This window comes from Camelus ferus, chromosome 1, assembly GCF_009834535.1.
Source record: "Camelus ferus isolate YT-003-E chromosome 1, BCGSAC_Cfer_1.0, whole genome shotgun sequence".
NCBI classification, from domain to species: Eukaryota; Metazoa; Chordata; class Mammalia; order Artiodactyla; family Camelidae; genus Camelus; species Camelus ferus.
Window position 1 is genome coordinate 67,930,044 of NC_045696.1, and position 13,806 is coordinate 67,943,849.

General features: G+C 43.4%; 1 protein-coding gene across 8 annotated transcripts in view; it reads right to left on the minus strand.

Annotated features, from left to right (window-relative positions):
- Positions 1 to 13,806, minus strand: part of LPP (LIM domain containing preferred translocation partner in lipoma) — a 629,562-nt gene that overhangs the window by 454,985 nt on the left and 160,771 nt on the right. The gene's annotated exons all lie outside the window — the stretch shown is intronic.

Here is a 13,806-nt window from a genome sequence, read left to right on the forward strand (position 1 = left end):
TTTGATTTTATTATGATCATACTTCAAGGCTTTTCTCAAGTCCTACCAAGTCATGTCCCTTGATCATATGTCCTTCTTACAGTCTCTTCCTTCATTTGCAATTCACAGCTTTTTATTTTCCTGCCTCATCATTCTGGGGAATATGCATAAGACTATCCCCCGCAGAGTGGGTCAAGGTGGTAGCGGTAGTTTCATGTGTGCGGGGGGGGGGGGGGGGGGGAGAAAATGATGGATGAATTAAAACTTCAAATTGAGGTGCTCACCCTCCTCCCCAAACTGGCTGAAACACTCCAGCTTGAAGAATAACATTCCTATCCTTGACCAGAAGCAGATGAAACACCTGCCAAAGCTTCTGTATCTTCCCCTGCCTGTACTTGTTCTAAATGATAGTCTTTGCGGACCTGAAAATTTGCTAAGCTGGAAAGTAAGTTTATTAAGACTCAAAAGAGGCAAGGATTAAAATCAGATGTAGATATGACCTCAGTCAGTGGCCCTTCCCTCAAATCCCACTATGGAGAATCCTTTGCCATTGAAAGGACTTCCACAGAGGCCACATAGTTGCACAGGCAGAACCCGAGGCCAGATCAGCCAAGACCTGTTGGTGTGGTACCCACTGAAACCTCTCAGGAAATGAGCCCCAGAGTCAGAATGCTGACTCTAGATCACCCAGTACAGTGGCTGCCGACAGATGGACAAGACGGTCATTTAAGCTGTGGAACCTTTTACGTAAATGAAATAGTATATAAAACTAAATTAAGACAAGTCTAAGAGTGACCTGCTCAGGTAGAAGGACCCAGAGTCCTCCCCACTCGCCCTGCACCCCATCATGGTGAATGGCCATACATTCACCCAGAACTCTGGGCTCCTAGAAGGCATAAGTTTAAAAATTCACTACTCTAATCTAATTTCAGCCTTAACAATTCTTCAGAGGAAACTGAGGCCCAGAGACAGAGTGTGGTCCGTGTACCTAGAACTATTAAGTAGCAGAGCCACAAATTCTCCTGAAAGAAACCATGCTGCCTTCTCCCAAATACGTAATATTTATGTCCTAGGATTCTGCCCTTTCATAAGGATGAAGAAATTGGTATAATCAACGTGCCAAGCAAAACTCTAAAATGTGCCCAAGGTCAAAGAGTAAGGACATCTAAATTATAGCTTGGGAAACCCAGCTTGGAGAAACACAAAACACCCCATTCTATCAGTTTAAAGTTTCATGTGATGGTTTTGCAGTGAAAACAACAAAATCGCAGTAGTGTGGGTTTTTTTTTTTTAAAGCTTCTATACATAAATGTGTCAGGCACAAAATCAAACTACTCTAAAATGATGTTAAATCCATTCAGTTGTAAGTACAGGAAAACATAGCAGCATTTGTGTGAGGTGTGGGAGACACGTAACCCAAATGTGTTCCTTGGGTTAGTAACTTGAACTTGGAATTCACTGAAAACGTGCGAGGAGCCTACAAGAAAGAGCACTGAGTAAAAAAACACTGTGAGACACATTTGATATAACAGTCATATGATTAACACACTGTCACATCAAACTTTCCCGCAACGTGGGAACACTTTGACACTTCATATTTTTAAAACTGACATTTTGATTCATTACTGTAAATAGCACATTGGGTTAAATATTGTGACAAGGAACAGATCACATATATATGATCATATATATATATACATATATATTCACTCTATATGTTACGTGTGTGTATTTTTCCTAGCTCTGTAACATTTTAGCGTATACGAAACCTTTTTGTACAGTGACAGTTTGGGCCAGTATGTAAACAGGCTATTGCACTCCCCCTTAACTACCCATTTTTCTTGCAAGTAGGCAGACAGATAATGTTTCTTCATTCCACAGAAAATCTTTAAAGCAGAGGGATTGCAAAAGTCATAGGATGACTTCTATAGAGATTCTGAATGAGCCTATCAACTCCAAGCAAAGGATGTTATCAAAGTTGTTTTGATTCACTGCATCCGAGTTCACAAAATCATTGTCACAAACATGCATAAAACACTTCTCTTGTCTTCAAGGTGCTCCCAGTCTACTTAAAGAAACAGACACACATATGCGATTCTAAGGCAAGGCAGACTGCTTCAAATGCACAAGAAAGGTGCAAAGCACTGCTGCTTTTTCCCCTTTACTTAGTGTGTATGTGCATTGCTTATAATAAATAACATGTTCTCTAAGCCATTGTCCAGGGTAAACCGATTCAGCTGAATTCAGCAAAGTATGGGCTTCAATGGGGGCTGAAGAAATTTATATATAAAGTTTGCCAGAATATTCAGATTCCCAAGCCAAACTTTCTTCACGAAGAAAATATAAAGATCGTGTTTGGTTTCCATCTAACACCAATATGATCTAACTTTTCACTTTACCTACAGCTCTAAAACAAAAGATAAAATATTCATCCTCCTCAGTATCCAAGTTTTTATTTCAATTTTTTCTTTGGTAATTCCAAAGTTATTATATACATTCAAAGTATAGAGAACTTCATCAAAAAGACTATGAACTAATCGCACGCGCGCGCGCACGCACACACACACACACACACACACACACACACAGAAATAGATCCACAAGCATATTTGTTTTATGTATTCAATTTTCTCTCTGGACATTATACCATTATTATTCAACTCATTCTCCTTGAACACCTGGGAAGTTAGACACAAAAAGGAAACATGAGATCTATATTTATCAAGATATTAAACTCACTACAAATAAGCTTTGCCTCTGTACTTAAATTTAAATTAGACAACAGAGTTCTTCTTGATCACATACATAAAAAAAGAAGACTGCTCCACATTTATGGTTTTTCAGAAAGGAGATAGAATGTTATCAGTCAAATGCATCCAAATCCTGTGAAAGTTAGGAAAGCATAATGGGTATCATCTAATGAATATGGCAAATACTGAGAAAAACCTGCAAAACATCAGTACTTACCAAAAGCTGGGCTTAGCTACAGCATCAAAAGATTCTTGCATCCCTCATTTGTAAAAGTGCTCTGATTTTGCTCTTAGCTAAATTAGTCCATTCATTTAAGGCAGAAGGCCTTTTCCCCCATATTCCGGATGTATTCAAATTTATTAAAAGTTAAAAGAGTCTTACTCTCTATTTCAAAGTTTATTTCAAACTAAGCAAATTAAAGAATATAGAAATGCACTATTTTTCCCTTGCCTTACTGGGGAAAAAAAAATTCAGCATAAGGTTTTCAAAGCATTATAATAAATCAACTTGAACTTGAGGCCTCGTATTTATTGTTTCCAAACTCTTCAGGGGGTAAGTTACAACCTTAAAAGATTGGACTCTCCTCCACAGAAGCTGAACCACTGTCTGTGGAATAACCCCCTTCCATAGGCACTGGGGAAGAGCAGGGTATCACTGTGATAACATATGAAGACAGAAGATGCAGGTGCGAAGCCAATCTCTACCATTTATTACTTGAAGTGAATTTGAGTGGGTCACTTGACTTTTGTTTCTTCACTGTATAGTACTAGACAGAGTACTGGGTTTTATGAAGGCTAACTAGGAGTATACAAGAAAACTCACAGAATCCAAATTGTTGAGAACACTGTCTGCCCTTCCTCCCAAATCACAATTCGCCAACTTTCACCACCAACCAATAAACATGTGAAGAGGCTATACGAAATCATCTAAGTTCAACTCAACAAAAGTTTACTGGATGCTCCTCATATGTGATTTTGGGCTCTGCCAGGCATCACGATTGAAAGGTGGCATGGGGAGGGAGGGAGGAAAAAGAAAGGGAGGGAGGTCCCCCTAAGTCACAATCTCTGTCTCCTGGGACCTAGTAATCTTGTGGAGGAGACAGCATTTCACATAGGAACTCCCTGAAGAATGCTTAACAATATAATAAAGTACTCAAAAAAGGATGATGCTGACAATGGCTCTTAATGGTAGTTTTATGTGAGGTCTTACATGAGGGCAGGGAAGGGTTCAGACCAACAGAGAACATGACCTTATTCTTCCCCTGCCCCTTTGAGCATCTAGTTCTCAGTGGACCAATCTGGAATCTGGTAGAAAAGAGTCTGTGGACGGGCACCGCTGAGCGGCAACTCGGGCGTTTACTCTGGCTTCTGCCACCCCTGCGCTGCCCACACCCTCCTCGTTTCCTCATTTCCCAATCTGTCCTGAGCTCCTCCCTCTCTCTTCACCTCCTCCGCCCATTCCTAGGGACAGCCATGTCCCCAGGCCCAGCTCATCTCCATCCATAGCTTTCTGGGCTGAGAAGGACCCTCAGGCAGGGGTAAGGGTGGCACGGTTGGAGTATCAGAGGACCAGGAATCAGGAGACCTGACTTCCTGTCCCAGCCTCGTCCCTACTTCACTCTGTGACCTTGGACAAGTCACTTCCACTCAAGGGGCCTCAGCATTCTCACTCATCAAAGGAGACTAAAGGATACTTAAAAGCCCTTCTTGCTCCTAAATGTTCAGTGTCTGTGTCCTGACCTACGGTTTCCAAGTCACAAGTAGGGGCCCACCAGTCACACAGCTCCAGGAGAGGCACTGGCATGACCACATCGACGGTTTCTATTGTGGGGAAGGTCAGGCACTCCTTCAGAAAATAGCTGATCTAAACAGAGCCCAAGGAGTGTCATGGCAACACTGCTCACAAGCTGCCAGGGGTAGGGAGGAAAAGCAGCCAAGATGTGTGTGCAGCTGCCACATTTCAGAACAGCACTCAAACCTCGTTAATATCATCTTGCTTAATACCAAGTCCCATAGATCAGAAGCTATTTTTACTGTGTATTTAACAGATTTGTGTATCGTCTTCCCTGCCAGCATTTTCACAGTCCAGTACAGAGGACTCTGCCATTGGAAAGCCTTCAGGACCTGAGGCCACCCAGGGTTAACTCAGGAGAAGGAGGTGGGGGGCCAGAATGAACAGGAGGGAGAAAAAGACTCGTTGGGGTTGGAGGATAGGGGAGAGGAGGGAGTAAGATGGAATAGGAGCAGGTACAAGCCAATACCGCAAACACCCAAGTGGGAGGCTCTCAGGTCCGAGTTCTCCAAAGACTCAGAGAGGCACGTGTGAAGGAGAGGGGGAGCGATGAGTCCTCTCTCACACTCAGGTGCACACAGGTCCTCCCACCACAATTGTAACTGCAATCTCAGCTTTGTTTTCACTTATCTTCCCCATCAGGTGCCCTCAGAACAGTCACATGTGCCGCTCTGCAGAGCCCTCCGCCCCCGTCCTAGAAGGTACGCACCTGTCCACTACTGTGCCTCTTCCGAGCTTCCAGGAAAGGGCTTTTGCTAAACGTCCTGTTCACAGCCTGTCTCCCTCGTGTAGTAGTGGGAATTCCAGCTTATGACGACTGACCAAGCTAAGCGATGTGAGAGCACCGGCCGTGGGCCTGCCACATGGTGTACCGTGCTAGACACCCAGCATGCGGCTGCTTGCTTCACACGGCAGCAGCCTCACGAGTGCCACCTGTATTCCTAACATTCTTCATAGAAAGAAGGCACCTGGCCAAGGCCTGCTGACCGGTGAGCAAGAGCTCAGGCCCCAGCCATCCCTCCACTGCTTGGTCAGGTAGGGGCACCATTCTCAGACCTGCCACTAACTGAGCAGGTCAAAGCAGGGGCAAGCCATTTCTTTCCTGGGAGGGAACTCGACTAGGCAGAGTTTTTCAAAGTTCCTTTCCAGTTCTGAAATTCGACAAACCTCTAAGTGTCATATCCATCTTAAAAACAAGCAAAAAGCAGAGGGAAAAACCGTTGAAGAACACAGTTGTGGGCTTCTTTACTGAGCATGAAGTCAAAGGCACTGTGCCAGGAACTACAGGGAATTCAGAGAAGCAAAATAAAGTAGTCCTTGGAGTCAGAAGCCTTATAATATGTGTATGTTGGGGGAATGGGGCTAAGAGGAAACATAAAAAGACAGCAATACAAAATAAATTTTAATTGTGAAACAAAGTCCAATGCTGAGGCTCCACTCCTGAGCCAAGGGGTGGAGAGAGAAGGCTTTTCTAGGAGGAGGGATTCGTACTGGTCCTTCAGGCAGGGGAGCAAAACCCATATGAGCAAAACAGAGGAAGGAAGCATTTTACAAGAGCCGGCCCTCTCCAGTGGGAGGGTCATCAGGTATGTAAGATGGTTAAACAGCTTATGTTTTATGTTTTCGATGATTCTAAAATTCTGTGTTTCGTGCGTTAAAGGCTACAATAATAATGGGCATCCCACCTGCTCATCATCGTGACGCTCGGTGGGGGGGGGGGGGGTGTCGCGGGAAAAGCAGTGAAACAGAGAACAGGACACTTGGGTTCTGAGTCCTGCTCCACTGCCACTACCAGCTGCCAGGGTCTGGCTAAATGGCTTATCTGGCTGTGGAATAGGAGATCTTGTAGAACTCCAGTGGGAATTCTTGAGGCTTCTCAAGAGCCAAATTGTTCAAAGCTCACTGTTTACAGATGAGGAGCCGGAGGTCCACCAGAAAGGACATGATTTCTCTCAATTACGTGTTTCTGCCAGTACTCACCTGCTTCTGGGTCTTTCCTCAAGCTAATTCTTACTTGCCACAGATGCCCCCTTGAGTCTCTCTAGTATCCCATGGACGTCCATCTAATCATCTTTCAAAGCCAAGTCCAGTCCCTGGTTTTACAAGAAACCTCTGGTAGAAAGAGTTCCCTAAATTCTCTCACTCACAGAGTGTAATTACTGAGCCCACACATCACACTGAGTCTTGGCTGGCCCTGAATCAAACTCACCTCCACACACCTGCCAGCTCCCTCTTTCAATGTCTTAGCAAGACACATTTCTTGGTAGGTGTTAAGTAAATGCTTCTTAATTCAGGCTGGTCTGCACCTCGGTTTTCTGACACTCGGCCAAGTACCTTCTCAAACATACTGAGGCAGGAGGGAAGGGGGCAGGGCATGACCGTTAAAAGAATGACGCAGCAACTAGTTCTAAGATGGCGGAAGACTGGACTCCCAGTAGACCTTGAGCCTCATTATACGCTCATTGTAATACATTAGCATGTTAAATGACACGTCCACAGGCGCCACAACAGTGCCCAGGCTGGCCGTTAAAGGCGGGCCCCTAATTCCTGGAAATCCCTGCCCCTTCCCCAAAACAGCTGGAATAATTCTCCCGTTTGTCGGCATATGAAATTACCTGGCCCATAAAAACTAACCACCCTCCCACTTCCCAGTGGCTCTCCCTTCCGAGCGAGAGGGACAGCATTCTGTCTCTGGAACGTATATCTCCTAGGGCCACGTCTCCTGCCTTCTGAGCCGGCCCCCACTCTGTCTGTGGAGTATGTATCTCTCTGAATAAACTTGCTTTCACCGCATTATGCCCCGCACTTGAATTCTGTCCTGCATGAGACAAGAACCTATTCTCCAGAACAACATCATGCTGCCTCTGACCGTCACAAGCCTGGATGTATGCAATCCCCAGAGCAGCCCACCTCCATCAAGCTGTTTACCAGATGGAGTAAACATGCAGCAAAGGAGAAAAGACATACAGAAAAGGAGAGGAGGAACAAAGGGCGTGGACTACGAACTGCATGAAGAGACATGCCAGTGGGCTGAGAAGCACTGGGAGCATCATTCCAGCTTCATAGGGATAAATCTGCAGTGCAGACACCCCATGAGGGGCCTGGGTTCTCACACACAGTGCCCAGTGGAGCGAGAAGGTCCAGTTCTACGGTCTAAAAGGATGCTGTGGCAAACTGTCAGACGGACAAAGTCTCAATACCTAGCCATCGGCTGGGCAGGTCCGCTTTGTCTACTGCAGAGGGAGGGAAGCACCTGGAAAGGAAGAGCATGGCAGACACCTACAGCAAAGGCTTTATACTGAGTGACTCTCCCCTAGTGATGCCGGAGTGAAAGCATGGCAGTAAGATTTATGAGGCAGAGCTGTGTAACTCCAGAGGCAACCCAAGGCACACATCAGATGGGAATTTGAAATAATCCCTTTAAACACACAAGGACTCAGATGCCAGCACACACAGCAATGGCCCCAGCCAGACAGCAAAGGCATATTGGCACCACTGTAATTTGTCCATTCACCAATATGCTTCCCGAAAAACACCCATATGCTTTCTTTTAGCTTCCATATGCTTTTTTAGCAAGGAAACTAAAATATTTCATTAGCTTGAGTAATTAATAATTACTTATTTCACAATAGTCTCCCTCATTAAAAAACGAAAATAACTGATTAAGCTGCAGGATCCTGGCTTTCAACTCAAGCTTTTAAAAAAAAAAATTTTTTTTTTAATTCTTCCCCTCTAGGAATTGAGTAATAGAGTGAAACAGCCAGTGTGGAAATACTCGCACTACGGGGAATGAAGAGTTATCGCACACACAGCCCAGCATTCCTCTTGACTGAGACATCATGGTGTAATGAAAAGAACATGGACTTTGGGAGCCTGAAGACTCGGGATGCAATCCCACTTTGACCCCTGTTGAATAGTACTTCTGAGGAAATGAAGGGCGTTGAAAAGATAAAGCCTGCTGGATTCCTTCAACCTGCCTTCCATTATCGTCAGGGAGTGACTTCACAGGGCTCCCTCCTGTCTCTCAAGGCTCGGGGAAGGCATGCTCCGGAATGCTGGCATGGAGCCAGTCATGATCCACAGGCCACGGTCAACAGTCTCGAAGTTGGTCTCTGGTCCAGGACGAAAAACAATGCTTCTCAAACTCTAATGAGCAGAGGAACTACCTGGGGATCTTATTAAAATGCAGATTCTGATCAGGAGGTCTGGAGCATGACCTGAGTATGGTCTGCATTTCTCACAAGCTCCCAAGTGATGCTGGTGCTCCTGGTCTTCAAACCAAACTCGGAGAAGCAAGGACCTAAAAAATATCAAGATGAAGGGAGGAGGTAGAAGCTGTAAAACCAGGACATGCGTGCCCATCTCGTGGGGCTATGACGAGGATTATTAATCATATTGACAATAATACTTCTGCGTGTTGTGCAGCACAATGGTATTTCACTTATCCTCACAACAGTCCTGCCAAGAGGGTGTGATCTCCATTTTACAGACAACAAAACTGAGACCCAAGGAAATCAAGTAATGCATCCAACCTCACATAGCTAATAATGCTGGGTTCCCAACCCAGGTATATCTGCCTATCGAGTGTAAGGATGAGCCAAAATTTGAGGCACTATTGCTGTAGACTGCTGGTATGAATTCTGGTTCTGGTTCTACTATAAACCCACTGCTACCCCTTCCTGGGGCTCCATCTTCCCTTCTGGAAGTGCTGACCTGACAATCTCCAAGGCCTCTTCCTTGTCTCCCACCAGCTTTCACTCTCCCGGCTCCCACATAGACTCACAGTGGGTCACCAAGCCCTGAGTATTAGCTTCACACATGGCAGTCATTACATCTTGGCATGATCCAAATTCTAGCTGCTCACATCTGCACTTGTGCTGATCTGTGCATGGCCAGAAGTCTCTCTCTGGTAAAAATCCCACGCTCAATATCACAGGGAGAAAACAACAAACGGATTCCCCAAAGCATTGAAATTCCAATTCAGTTGATAACTTGCAGTATGACCAGACCTCCATGGCCCGAACCACTCTGCCTCCTCCTCTGCTCACTTACAAAAATGGAGAAACCAAGACCGCTAACCTAACAAATTTAAAAGAAAAGGAAAAATATGAGTTTGTTATAATGCAGTTTACACAACTGCGCAAGTTTTCTTAGTCTGCCGTAAGGTACCAGAAGAGTGTTTAATTAATGAATTATCATATAAATGATTCAGGATATGTGATCCTGTCCCTCTGAACGCCCATAGCACATATTCACTGTACTCCTTGAGGACCCACTGACCATCTTCTACCAGGAATCTCTACAGTTTACAGAACTGTTTCATTGTCCCTATTCATATTCAGTGTTATCTCTGGAGGTACTCACATATACTGAAGCAAATCTCGATTTGAACCCAGACTTTGCCATTTATTTTCTGTAGGACTTCAGGCAGATTACTCACTGTCTTGGAGCTCAGTTTCCACATATGAAAAGCAGGAAAAAATAATTTCTTATTTTAGGAGATTAAATTAAACGATGCATTAAAATATACAGCATTTAGCAGATTCTGGGCAAAAGTACATTTGTGTGAGTGAGTGAGTGAAACAAGAAGAATAAGCTTCAATATGAAAACATCATTCAACAATTTGAAACATATAAATGTCCAGAGTCACGCTCATAAATGAGTCTGACACTTCAAGCAGAACAATGGGTGAACTGTGAGAAATCCAACAGCAAAGGAAATTATGTTACCCAAATGTCATCTCAGACTTCCCACATTGAAAAACATCTTTTGTTTAACCTAGAACTTATGTACGGCCTTCAGAGGGTTGACAAATCTCATGAAATTACAGACAACGTCTTATGCAGATGTGCATTTTCCAACTATTTCATAGATTCATCTGAATTTCCAAATATTCCATAATCTTCTCCCCTACCACTGAACACACACATATATATACACACATAGAGATTAAAAACTACTGGCCCTTAGGCAAGTCCCATGACAGAAAGGGAATTGTCAGCAGAGAGAGAAAAAGTTTATTTAATAAAACAAGGCTGAAAGTTACAAGCATGCAGTTGAGAAAGCATGGTCAGTGGAAGTTCTCATGATGAACACTCCAAACCAGAGAGAGCGGCTCTGAACTCAAGACTCAGCCTGGCTACAAAGTTGCTACAGGATCTTACCACACTCCCCCTCCTCCTCCCATCTCATAGATGGAGAAACTGAGGTTCAGAGGAAGGTCCTGTCTTCACCAAAGTCACTGCAAATTAAGTAGGATATGAACCTGAGACTCAGTAAAATGATTCCCATACTCTGTATGTCAGCATTATGAGGTATAAGGTAAGTATTTAGACCCACTGGCCTCTAAGTTATCTTCTAACTGACAGATAATTACTACTCTCTTCTCTGAACTTGGAAATCTCATGAAAATATTAGTTTGGTTTTTGCAAAGTTCATTCCAGTTGCTTCTCAGGCCCAGGTAGTCCCACAAGAACGAGGCAGAGAAATGGTCTGGACGAATTAGAGATGCTGCTATTAATCTTGTGTAGGGCAGTGACTGGGAACCACAGGCCTTGAACTAGATTTCACTGTGCTGGCTATTACTCTCCTGTCCTCTTGCTTATTAATCCTGCATCTGTCTTCTCTTTATTAATGTTCCCAACTATGCACAATACACAGCCAGCTAGGAACTCATCCTTAGCTTCCTATAATTCATTGGATCAGAAAAGGGCAAAAGGCGAGTGGAGCAAACAGTAGTGATATCAGGGTCAAGTAATCTCTTACAGGAAGAACCGCAGGGGAATCCAGTCTCCTAATAGACACAGAGAGCAGAAAGCAGCCAGAATCTTCTATTCTGTGCCTCACAGAGTGAAGGAAGATGCTTGACCTCCACCTATGTTTCAAGGACATCTCACATCCCTGTGTTGACAATGGAATTGGTTTTGCCTGAAAGAAAATGTCCCTTTAAATACTGGAAAGAGAAAGGACACATCACACGAAGAGCTTTATCTCCTAAAACAGAAATACAACTATGGAGTCCTCCCCCAGAAAGAATTCTAGTCCAGGATCTGCCACTAAAACCTTAGACCAATCAGATTCCCTCCCTGACCCCAAAACCTCCATCTCTGAAATGAAAGGATTTGGCTAGATTGGTTCTCAAAGTCTCCTCCACCCTTGACGTTCTGATCTCTCCTTACAGGTCACCGACGCAGCCCTGAAAAAGTCAAATAATAGAAGAGGAACCTCTCAGTGTTACCAGTGGAGAAGTTTCCCAGATCTTCTAAAACTGAGACCCAGATTACAGAGCAGAGAAACATGGAGGAAGATGGATTTTTTTTTTTTCCTTTCTAACCAGAAACTGAATGTTGCTGGAGGTAGGGACCAATCACTTCATAAATGTCCAATCATAGTGTATATATAATTCAAATCACTAACTGCCCTCCTGGTATGTACAAGAATCAAAAAACTAAAAAGACCAAGTATTTTCACACACTGGCTCAGTGGTAGAGACACAGGATTCTCCTGTGACTTTGGGGAAACGGCAGCAGGAGGAAGAAAAGATTGGCCAAGAAGTAAAATCACAGATTATAGGACATTTGACTAGAAGTAATGCCATAACCAACAGGTCCAACTCTATCTGTAGTTAGATGCCAAAATGGACGCCAGAGAGGGAAAGTGACTTGTCCAAGGTGGCACAGCCAGAGCTGGGAGTAGAATTAGATCCTCATGACTTCTGGTTCATAGAACGTAACACATTGCTTCACTTCTGCAAAACTGGAGATTCGATCGAGGTAACCAAGAAAATAATTCCTCTTATAACTACAGCCTCTGCCTCCACCTCAAAAAATACTAACTGACTTATTTAAGGCAGAGTAGGAGTGTTTCCATCAAATAATAATAAACGATTCATTTTAGCCACATAGACAAGTCCAAAGAATTACTTGGGCATTATTCATCCTTGCTAATGAACCACCCTATGGAAAACAGGGACAATCAACGGTCTACCCGAGGCCAGAAGCCTGGTCTTGCTCAAGTTCAGATCTTCCCCGTTCAAGAACACCGGGTATCAGCTCTAAATAGTAAACAGCGTATACAGTTTCAGATTCCATAAAGTACAGCTTTAAATAGATTTGGTTTGGAAGTGGGACAGGGAACACACCACAGTCAGTGGCTCAACGTTGAAAGCCGAGAAAAACAATGATCACACTCATTAAGTGGGTACCTGTTGACACATGTACTGTCAAGCCTAATTATTTATTTAAACTGTTATTCTTTCTTCATTACTGCCACTGATACCAGTTATTACCACAAGAGTATTTTAAATTTCTGTAGCCTGCGCTCAGAATATTTACTTCTCTGTCTTCCAAAGGTGATTTGAGTTTTTAATCCTTCTTGCCCCATGAAATACACTAAAGAAAGAAAGGAAGGAAGGAAGGAAGGAAGGAAGGAAGGAAGGAAGGAAGGAAGGAAGGAAGGAAGGAAGGAAGGAAGGAAGGAAGGAAAGAAGGAAAGAAAGAAGGAAAGAAAGAAGGAAAGAAAGAAGGAAGGAAAGGGCAATTCTCAAGAGCAATTTTTCGTGACCTTTCAAATCTTGGTTAAACTCCAGTTTATAGTTTTAAGATGGGTATCAGTGGCAAAGAGGACACAGTTAACCACTTTTCAAAATTTATTTTAATGATATTTAACAACTGGCATTTGGAGGAAAGTTAATATAATGACTGCAGTTTCCAAATGAACAAACAGATCTCTGCCTCACAGAGCTACCCAAACCTACGATATCACACGTGTACAGTACATACTTTTTGATATGTTTATCTATGAAAATATATGAATACACAGGAAAGGAGTTTTTCCAGGGACATTTTATGGACTGGAGAGGGACCAAAAGATGAGTTGGAGCCATTCCTGTATCTGTGGCTACCGTCTTGTTTTTAATAGACTTGTCTTCTGTAGGAATGAGAATAAAATCTAAACGACACAAGGGGCTGCTCTGATCTAATAATACGGACGTTTCACAGTCCATGTGTCCCTTCACCTACCTTGTTTGCACATGACCTGTTCTTATTCGATGTGTATGGTGAGTATCAGCCTTGACGACTGTATGTAACGTGAAAATTTCCACTCATATTATAAACTGCTAACTCCTACAAATAATGGGGCAGGACCAGCAAACCTAAATTCTTTCAAAGGTCTGTGTAAGTAAAATCATGTTGAAGATTATGGAAATAACATACCAAAGGGATAATATAAATATTCAGCAGAACAAATGTTTAAAGTGCTTTAAATGTTGGTATCAAATGTTC